This window comes from Lampetra planeri, chromosome 42 (assembly GCF_965212315.1).
Source record: "Lampetra planeri chromosome 42, kcLamPlan1.2.h2, whole genome shotgun sequence".
In the NCBI taxonomy this organism is placed as follows: domain Eukaryota; kingdom Metazoa; phylum Chordata; class Hyperoartia; order Petromyzontiformes; family Petromyzontidae; genus Lampetra; species Lampetra planeri.
The window spans coordinates 8,519,213-8,529,152 of record NC_136148.1 but is presented as its reverse complement, the minus strand read 5'-3'; positions in this window follow the sequence as shown (position 1 = coordinate 8,529,152).

The window sequence follows — 9,940 nt, the reverse complement described above, 5'->3', positions numbered from 1 at the left end:
ATAACTCGGCAATAAAGGCAGCTGCCACAGCAGTGTAACGACAGGAGGTGTCACAACGGACTTGCAATCCCAACACGCCGGTTCGATTCCACCTCCCAGTGGAGCACTCGAAACGATGCTGAAAGTTTCCCAATTCCCCACCCCTTCCGAACCGTCTCTGCCCACAGTTTGTTTATCAGCCGGTCGTGTGTGGTGGGGTATAATGTGGGTACGCGCACCTCTTCCAAAAAGTCTGATCAGTGTGGAAGAGGAGACCACAGTCCACTCTAGAGCTCTCTGTAGCGGAGGCCCTTTTGCGAGCAGTGTCATGCGCAAGGAATTGCAGGGCTGCACCTTTTATTTTCCAACATAGTTTCTTTCCCGTAGGCCTGCTGCCATGCGGTTTGTTCATTCGCTCGTGCATATCCGTGCATTCATAGGGATCACAGTGCCAGCAGCCTGCAATAACGCTCAACGCAAAGCCACCACCAGATCTGGTTACAACTCAATTCCCGCTCCGAACACCGGTGCACCGGCTCTCGGACAGTCCCACGTGAATCCGGGACAGCTGGCAACCGTGGATGGTGTCCAACCCCGCCGACCCCGAATGGACGATGATCGGTGGTGAGAGAGATAGAGAGCTTAGACGCTGGGGAGACATGCCATCGGGTCTTTAACTTCCACTTCTACGGCAGACTGCAGGCGTTGGTGAGTCTTCAGAGACAGTGCCGGATGTCTGGAGGGAAATGAGTTGTTGGCGTCAAGCCAGGCGGCTCGGTGATGAGCTGTCTGGCTAGAATACTGCGTGCCAAATTCACATTAAAATTGAATATACCCAAACAGCATCTATTGCACATATCCACTTAAAATAAATATATTTAGACTGCAGTACCAGCCTTGAAGACTTGTATTAACCATCAGCATATATTTATTTGGGTTTATTTATTTTCTATATAATATGAACCCAGCGGCATTGCTTTACTTATATTCATAGTCTCAAATTACCCACAAGCTTCCCACGCAAGCGCATGGCGAGTAATGAGTTTGTGTCCGCGTCGGAATGAGTTTGACTGCACCCACACCACGCGTCGCTTCTCCGCGCCAGCCCACGCGCCGCTGACGCGCGGCGCTGTGATGTTGCACATTGTGGACAAGTCAGCGAATTAGTGCCGGCGGTGCGCATCTCCCATTGAAATATAGATCTTTGAGCCAGGGGTGAAAATTCCACATTCCTATTTGGGGGGGCGGGTAGACAAGTCTATCCATATGACAACAGCTGTTGACCTCCCCCCCCCCCCCGCAAAGTGGTACTCATTTTATTGACCACGGAAGAACGCAGATGGGCTGAGTCTACGTCTGATGGGGATTGAACTTAAAACCTTGCGGTTTCGAGCCAGTCGCTCCTACGCCGAGCTACTTGGCCAGGTGGCTACGTGGGGTCTGCCAAGATTGCGATGCAGGAGGATCGTGATGAATGCCAAATTCACACCGTGGGTAAAATTACCCACGGTGTGCCATGTTCACCAGCTGCATCCGCAGCATCAGTCCCCCTCAATGTAACGGCCCACTCAGCAGGAACAAGGCCTCCGTGGGAGTTTAAACGCTGCGATGTGCCAACGAGCGAGCGCCACGGATGCGTCAAAGCCTTGCTCTGGCGCGGAAGCACCGGCCACGTGGTGCTTTATTCTTCAGTGTGAGGGGCCTGCGAGAGAGTGGATGTGACCGGCGATAATGAATTCTACCTTCGCGTGTGCTGCTGCTGCGGCAGTGCTGCCGTGACTCTCTGATGTGTGTTGGGGGTGGTTGTGGAATCTCCTGCAAATTAAAAACAGCCAAGGGAATTTGCAAGCGGTGGGCGTGCGTGCATGTGTGTGTGTGCGGCGTGCAAGCTAATGCGGCATCTCGCGCGAGCACAGCTTCACAACCTTGGGCCATGCACATCGAGTGGCAACGAGCATCTCGGGTTACCACCTGCCCGGTTTTGACCCGGACGGTCCGCGGGGTTGGCGTCCGTGTGTCGGGTCTCGGGGCGCTGATTTATACCCAGGTCTGGTTAGGATAATAGATCCGGTGCTGAGAAACACGTGCGGGTTTGCGCTGGGGGAAAGGTCCTACTTGTTGTATCTGTACCTTATGTGGATCTGCCCTAGGTCAACTCAGCCTAGGATGTTATTGTTGATGTAGTGGCGGTGGTATGATGGGGTTACCAAGGTGGCTGGCACACTGCCCTCCCGCAGGCAGCGCTGTCCACAATAGGTGCTCGCCAACAGCACTTGCTTCAAGCTGCCGTAGCAGGATGGAGGGGGTTGGGGGAGGTGCGTCTCGATCTCAGGGCGCGTCACGGCTAGCAGGGACGATGGTCAAGGTTAGTAATGGAGTGGCAGCCAAGGAGTGGAATGTGCCTGAGAGCACTTGACCGAGGAGATGGAGCCATAAGAGCCGGTCATGTGCAGGTGGCTGGGTGGATTGTTGCATCGCACGATGGTAAGAGATGGCGATGGCTTCAGAATCAGAATATTATTTAGACCGCAGGAGGAATCCAATGAGCTATAAAGCTCTTTTTCCCGGAAGATGTCCAGAATGGGCGGGTCAGCAATTGAGGAGGCCTTCATCCAGCAGTGGATTGAAAATGGCTGATCATAATGATACGTTATGTGGGTCCACACAGCCAATGCGGCCACGGGAGACACCGGAATTCTCCACTATGTAATGATACATGAATTTACAAATAGACCTGTGACCGTGAATCGAGGCGATTCGTCAAATCTCCAGGTGAATGGTTCCACCACTCGGTGAAGGAAATATCCAGCCGCTGCACACACATCCGCGGTCTGGTCAATTCTTTCGGCTCAAATGGCAACAACATAAATGTTGGAGACGTGAGGTTGGCACTTTGCGCCGAGCGACCACGGGAGTGGTTGTACCGCGCGGCCCGGCCGCCTCACTGCCACCACAGTGACCACCAAAGAGAAAGATTCCCCGTGTAGCCTTAACAGACTGTTGGGGAAAGTGCTGTTAGCGAGCACCTGTGAAGGCCTAGTTGCTATGTTTATACACCACACCAGGTACTCATTTGAGGCTGAGCCAACCTAGGGGAGTCACTGCACCGGTTCAGATAATCGTTGCTGGCGATGTTCGTGAGCGGGAATCAGACCCGGGTCGTGACCACCACCGCCATCATCAGAGAACTCCTCTCTCGCCACGATGAGTCGATAATGGGGGAGCTTGGAGCGGTGTGAAGGGCAGTGGTGGAAATGGGCCGGAACGCCGTGGTGGGAGTGACAATTTGAACCCTGCGACAGCGTTCCGAAAGGAATCAAGGATTTATCTTTAAAATATATATGTGTAATTTGACTCACAGATACGTGTGCTAGACTAGCAGAGACCCACAGACACGCACAGAAACCCACAGACACGCTCAAGAGACCCACAGACACGCACAGAAACCCACAGACAAGCATAGAGACGCACACACGTAGTGATTTTCCTCCTCAGATATGGTGGGGGTTGTGGGAAATAATTGATGAGTTCCACCAGTAATGTATTCCCAATCCCAGCCCTGTAAAGGGACCGTTACTCTGAGCAGCAATGCAGGTGCGCTCTCCTGTCAAACGCATTCCCCTCGCGCACGGGAATGTTTGTCGTCTCGCTCCGGCTCGCAAGTCAGAATATGTATTCATGCTGGAGGAATCCGACGAGCTATAAAGCTCTTTCCCACAGTCATCCCCGTCCATCGTGGGGCTGGTTCCCCCGCCGCCGCCGCCGCGACACCGCCCGGCAATGCGACGGCGTTTTGTTTCACCACGCGGCGTGGATCGCGTGACCTTCGGGGGCCGACCATTACCGTCTCCTCGTGAAGGCTCGGGGTGAAATCACCGCGGGGAGGGTCGGCGAATGTGCGCGAACGGGGAGAGGACGGGGAGCAGCGCTCGTAACGCGGCGTGGATTAGAAACGCGGGCGCGGCCATCTTGGTAAAGGTCGTCCGGTGCTTCTCTACCGGTGGCGGCATTGCCTTGGCGAGGCTGTTACCGGAGCCATTAGAATAATCAATGCCCCCCCCCCCACGCACCGCAACCGCGCCCCGTCACCACTGCGGCGCTGGCAGCAGAGTCGTCGTCCACGTCTTGTGTGGATGCGGGCGGGCGGGATGGAGGGAGGGAGGGAGAGAGAGATGGAGCTCGGTGCATTGACATGCACGAGGCATTGGGAGCCGAGGCACGACAGCTCGGCCGCAGGGCACTCGCTAAACAACCGGGAGTCCTCGCTCGCGCACAATCATCAAAGCCCTCGGTGCCGCCGTGGGCTGCCCGCTAACGCACGCGGAGACGTTATTTTCTCCCTTCCCCAGTGGTCAGTGACTCGCCATTGTTGACATTATCCTCAACGCGTTTCGCGACGTTATTGTAACTTTAACGGCACGTTCACGGATCGGTTGCAAGGGTCGTGGATTTTGTTTCGTACGCAGCAGCGGCGTGAGCTCTCTGGCGTAGCGGTAACAGCTGGCAGTCTGCACCGAGGTCGCTATGGCTCAATTTCTGCCACAACCTCGTGGCAAATATGTCTGCTGCGTGTGATTACCATTACAAGGTCTCGTTTCAAGAAGAATGATATTCACAGATGCTCTCGGCTGCTTACATTAGGGTCTAATGCTACAATATTAAATTTGGCACCACATTGATCAGAATCTCGTTTCGGCATTGTAACTGGATGAATTAGATTGGCACAATTTGGATCGATGAGTTTAGAAAGGTATTTCATATCGTTCTAGGTTACCAAATAGATTTACATTTTACTGTAACAATGTTATATTGCCAGATTTATAAATGAGTATTCACCAATGATTTTCATGGAGTGTATGATATAATTTTACGCATTTGTAAACGACCTCACGTACTGGGGATGTTGCCACGTACCCCGAGGGGTCCATGTACCCAGTGGGGCCAAGCCTTGCCAGGGGCTGCTGTGACTGGGTGCGTTACACAGGTCGGGCCAACCCTGCCTGCAGCAAACCTGTCAACCCATTATCAGTGCTGCCTACCTTATGACAGACCAATTCAGACCTCATTGGTCACCCCGTGCCCCGGTATGAATCTCAATGTTCATCATACAAAGTCCCATCACAAGGGAGAAACACAAACAAATAGACACAAAAAATAGACGTCGCTGCTGTGCATACCCGTCAACCCATTATCAGTGCCCTACCTTATTACAGACCAATTCAGACATTATTGGTCACCCCGTGCCCTTATATATCTCAACGTTCATCCTACAAAGTCCCATCACAAGGCAGAAACAAAAAAAATAGACAATATTTCTTGTTACTCAATTTCTCTGCACAAGAAAACGGGTAAACAGTATGGGCTGACAGCTATGGTGTAAGTGTGTGTCGCGTAGATTCCATATGTCAATAACTTCAAGCAAAAAACGATGAAATGGGGAGAGGCGAGCGGAGTAAAATCGGTTGCCGGCAAACGGCTGCAGGCGCACGGCAAGCTGAGCGAGAGGCGGGGAACTGCGGCAAATCCACGGGTGCGGGATTCCCAGGGGGCTGCATGGATAATTAACGAAGCCAATACTCAGATCGCTCTGATAGGCAAAGACAAAGATCCCCCGTATAACCTGCACATGCTGTTGGGGCAAGTGCTGTTCGCGAGCACCTTTCAAGGCCAGAACGGTACACGAGGAGTGGGTGGCTAGCACCACGCCCGACCGCCTTTCTCTCCCCCGTGGCGATGTTTACACACCGCACCGGGTACTCATTTGAGGCTGAGTCGACCTAGGAGAGGCCCAGGACGGGTTCAGATAATCGTCACTGGTGTTGGCCGTGAGCAAGAATCGAACTCGGGTGGCCAGGTTCGTAGCGCAGCGCGCTAACCGCTCCACCACCGCTCCCCACACACGCACACGACATCCACACACACACGCGTCCCCTTACACACTTAGTGGCGGTGACGTCACCACAGTGCTTGTGCCAGGCTTGGTGCACATCAAGGGGACGTGAAGTGCGGAAGGCTCGCTGGCAGCAAGTCACGGGACAGTCCACCCAGGTGTTACGAGTTAACTGCCTGAGATTACTTGACAGGTGACAACACACACACGACGACAAGGCACGCACATCTAAGCTCACACACGCTGGAGAGATGTTAACTACCTCGCCTGGTATACAGGAGGGCGTGCGCTCAATCCCGACAACGACGTCTGTATATTTGGAGTTTGCAGTGTCTTTCTCCACGTGGTCGCGTGGATTTTTCTCCGGGTTCTCCAGTTTTTTCCCTCCACATTTAGAATCAACATCACGCGTTCATGGTATTTGGTTGCTATACATTTCCACATAAGCCCCTTCGTTGAGCTATAATTTGAGGCCAGATCGCTTCTCAAAAAGAGCTACACAGCTCTGTGGGCCTAACCTGGTACGTAGCTAACCATGCTCATAGGAGGTAAGGGTTTTAGGACAAAAATAATATAATAAACACAAAACGCATTTCACGCAAACAGCTGGCACGCTTGTGCGTAACACAAACACGTACTCTCTTACACAGTTCACACAACTCACAACAACGCAGGTGCAAAGATGCGTGCACACACACAAGTGACACTATGCAGGCAGACCTCGCTTAGCGCTCAACATGCGTTGTTCTGGGAGAAGCGAGCACTAATCGAATCAGCGCTAAAGGGGTCATTATATAAATGTAAATATGGGGATCCCTTCCCGACAGCGTTATTTCTTACGTATGAGCAATAATGAGGGCTTCATTGGGGTATCGGTAATATCGCGAATAATAATACAGATGGTAAATATTTGTATACATCAGTATTAAGTACTCACGAGTGCATTCTATTGCACTTCTTCCACACGCCAGTTGTGGGAGACGGGATTTGGAGGTGCTACTGCCGGGAAGATGGCGTGGTTTATTTGTTTTTTTATAATAAATTGGCGAGCGGGACATGGCTCAGAGCGTAACCGTAATCACATTGAATAACTAATCTTTTTTTTTTTAGAAATCGAATCGTGATCACGAATTGTGATCATCAAATTACGGAGGCTGGGGTGCTGATTGGCTCAGAGCGGAAGTCGCTCTCATTGGCTGAGCGAATGTCAACAAATATGGCGGCCGGTGCGTGTCATTGGCCATCGCTACTGTGTGCTCTCAATCGTCAGTTTTATTTTATAAAATAAAAAACATCCAAGACAAACAGCGCTATAACTAATTACATTTATGAGCGCTCAGCTAAGCCTGCCTGTAATGTAACACTGCTGACCCGCCCCTACTGAACGTGTGTGAGAAAGAGCTGCATCGCTCGTCGGATTCCTCCTGCAGTCTCAATTCTGATTCTGTAATGGGGCGGTGGCATCGCGGGCGTGCCTTCGCCACTCGTTGCAGAGATTCACAGTTCGAATCAGCGGCCGTCCTGGTTATTAACGCTTGTTATGTATTTACCGTAAAAATACACACCGTCCAATTCACAAGCACATATTTTATATCCCGTGAGGCCATTCGCAAGAGTGGGCCCTTTGTGCCAGCTTAATTGTCTAAATTCGCCTACTTTTAAATACCCGCAAATACATAACAATCGTTAACCTCCACTGCAATAACTTGGCAGGAACCGCTTGAAAAAGAGTCGTGACACCCATTGAGGCTTCTCTGGGGTAAATAAGCTTGTGATAACACAATAAATGAGATGGCATTAGTGCTGGTGGTGATGGTATTGGTCAAAGGTAAAATAATGTGACTGCTGTGAGTATAGATGTCATCGTTGCCGATCCAACACAATGAGTCCCAGCGCTTGGGGAGTGTTGTGCAAACATTGATCATTCCGTGCTGCCAGCAAAGACACATGCATCATACGCATGGTTCGTGACATTTACGACGCTCTCAAATTGAGACAAACACCCTGGAAGCAATGATACTCCGAACATCGTAGCCGCTGCTTTCCCACATGGTAGCGGGTGGGATGGTTTTTATTGTTGTTGTGATAACTGATTGCAATTACAGGGAGAGAAATTTAATTTACAAATGAACCTTCATTACGGTGCCTGCTTTGCCATGGTGTAGAAGGACATGTAGGGAACAACAATTCCCGCCACCGTCATTCGCAAACACTGCCTCGTAACCAAAGCAGCCAAGCATTACGTGAAGCTACACCAACATTTCTGAGGCTCAAGCAGGTCACTTGGTCGCCGTTTTGTAGCACCTCCCCCCGCCCCCCTACTTCTACACAGCCGCACCCACACTGCCCACTCGCCAGGTAGCCCCGCCCCTACTCAGGTAACTACACTCATCACCTGCATCACAAGCCCACACCATTTACAATCTGAGTACGACGTTTCGCCAGTAATTAGGGAGAGGATTTAGACCCTTCGGCTTTGCGCACAGAGCGACGGACCTCAGGGGAAGAGTATGCCATGGTTGGGGGTCGGGGGGGGATGGAGAGTGAAGATGAAGGGGGCTAGGTGGTTTATGGAGGAAGGTAAAGCAAAGAGCAGAGCAGAAGAGGCTGTATCAGGATGAAGGGGAGAGAAGTTGGTTCTAGAGGGAAGCGGGGAGAGGATGTGAGGGTTGTCAGTGAGCTGATGTCAAGGGAGTGGAGGTTACGGTGAGGGATAGAGAGGGGGGAGAGCAAGTGGAGAGGGGGGGAGGTGAGAGGACGGAGGGCGAGGGTCTGAGGAGACAGATGATGCTTTGTAGTCTGAGATAAAGATTAAGTGTAGGGTACTGTCAGATACATGGGTAGGGGGAGGTGGGAGCAGATTCAGGCCAAATGAGTTTGTTTAGGAGATAAATGAAGGGACAATAACGGGACTGTCAAGTTGAAAGTTAAAGTCACCTCATGAAATAAAAGGATGGGGCAGAGGAAGGAATGAAGAGCGATGGCACTGGAGGTGGTCATAGAAAAGGGCTGTAGGGGCCAGGGGGTCGATAAATAATAAGAAGAGTAAGAGGGTGAGGGGAGGAAAGGGAAGAAAGTTGGGATTCAAAATGAGGGAAAAGAATGGTTGAGAGTCGGGGATGGGGCCCAAGAGGAAAGTGATGAGAGACCACCACCACCATGCTTGCTAACAGAGTGGGGGGAGGGGTGTGGGTACGATGGCGGTGGTAGTGGAAGAAAGGGCTGCAGGGGTTGTGACCGTGTTTAGGGGTGACATACATAGCCTGGCACAAGCCCCGTGGTGACGTCGCCGCCACTTAGTGGTGAATGGCGGTTGTTGTTGTAGTTGTTGTCCGAGTTTCAGTGAGGACGAGGATGATGAGGTGAAAATAAAAGAAAGTGTCCAGGGTAGATGCTGGTTTATTGCAGACGGAACGTGCATTCCATAGGGCAATGTTGATGGTCTCTGTATCACGAAGATGGCCTCTGTTATCATGGAGGCCCATTTGCCAAAATGTGAGCTGACTACATTTCATAAATCCAGGTAGTGTTTGTTACTGAAGGTGGAGGTAAAGTGCTTTCAGCCCCAGGATGAAAATGATGCTCATGGGACGACACGAAGACAGAGAGAGGGATGCGGAATTCTTGGTGCTCGCGTGAGACAGAAAGGCCCAGCCGCGGACCACGTGACCCCAGCACAGCGAGGGCGCTGCCCGGCAGAGGTCGACTCGTCTAGAGAGCGCTCAACGGAGAAGAAACTAAAACATTGTCCGCAGTGTCGCAATGCTCATCCCCCCCCCCACTCTTACCCTATATAACCGCTTGTCACAAATAGCTCCCTCTCTACTCACTACAGTCATTTTACTGTGGCTGTTCCAACTGATGACGGAAGTTTGTGTTGCCTCTGAAACGTCGTGATTTAATTTAGTTTTCATTTCATTATTTTAATTTTAAATTTTCATCTATGTGACTTTACCGAAAGAACCAAAGGGTATGGATGTTCAGGGTGCCAAGAAATGACGTGGGTTGATATCTTACCGGTAAAATAATGTTTTGTCTCTCTGTCTGTCTCTCTGTCTGTCTGCACAAAAC